Genomic DNA, 1,062 nt, shown 5'->3' with positions numbered 1-1,062 from the left:
GGGGATACAGTCTGTTTGGAGACAAGTTTTGATTATGATTTTTTATTATCTTAAAAGATCCTTCAACTTTGATTCCTGAAAGAAATTTCGTCATGATTGCTTGCTCTGTTTTTTTGATCTTTACTCCTGTGGAGTTTGGGAGGGTACTGGTTACAGGTTGGGAGTGATTTCATACTTACAAATAGGAACTCTAGGTACACTCTGAAAACGGGAATCTTGGCAGCGGGGGAAACAAGCTCTTTCATGGTGAATGCTGATAACTGTGGGATAAATTCGTGAAACTTTGGGTAAGTGGAAAGTGGCCTTCTGTGATTGGGCCAAGATCCCAGAACTCTGAGAGACTGAGGCGCGAGGGTCCTGTGAGCTTAGGACTTTGAGACTAGCGTTGGCAACGTGGTGAAACCCTATCTCTACAAAAAAGTACAAAAAATTAGCTAGGTGTGGTGGTACACACCTGTGGTCCCAGCTACTTGGGAGGCTGAGGTGGGAGGATCACTTGAGCCCAGGATGCACCACTGTACTCTAGCCTGGGCGACAGAGTGAGACTCTGTCAAAAAAAAGAAAAAAAAAAAAAACAATTATTGACTTTAAGAATACTTAGCCTGTATTCCCAATGTGGGAAGAAAAGAATGTCATGGTGGATCAGTTCAGGGAGCCATGTGCTGATTTGCCCTTAGGACCAATGACTAAACTGATTGGAGTTTGTAGACAAACCCAGGTCTGAAGATTTTAATCAAAGAGGGGAACAAAGGCTACTTCTTATTTTGCCATGTACTATATTGCCCAGAGAGAGGTCCTCTGCTTGAGACAGAAGAAAGACGAGCATGGCCCAGAATAGTGATAAAGAGCTGATAGAAATGATTAAGGATGTTGCAATATGTGGAGTTATTCATACGTAGGAAAGTAGTGGCATAATGAGCCAGATAACACGCATTCCCATGGCACAGTTTCCTTCTGTGAAAGCTCAGATATTAATACTGATATCTAACAATTATGTATTGCATTAACTCATTTAACCTTTTTTTTGAGACGGAGTTTCACTCATGTTACCCAGGCTGGAGT

At 41.9% G+C, this 1,062-nt stretch overlaps 1 protein-coding gene across 3 annotated transcripts in view; it reads left to right on the top strand.

Moving 5' to 3' along the window:
* HSD17B6 (hydroxysteroid 17-beta dehydrogenase 6) overlaps positions 1 to 1,062 on the top strand; it is a 41,385-nt gene that overhangs the window by 11,697 nt on the left and 28,626 nt on the right. The gene's annotated exons all lie outside the window — the stretch shown is intronic.

The sequence above is a fragment of the Sapajus apella genome, unplaced genomic scaffold, assembly GCF_009761245.1.
Source record: "Sapajus apella isolate SASKATOON/1434 unplaced genomic scaffold, GSC_monkey_1.0 scaffold2, whole genome shotgun sequence".
NCBI lineage: Eukaryota > Metazoa > Chordata > Mammalia > Primates > Cebidae > Sapajus > Sapajus apella.
This window is presented reverse-complemented; position numbering and strand designations above follow the sequence as displayed.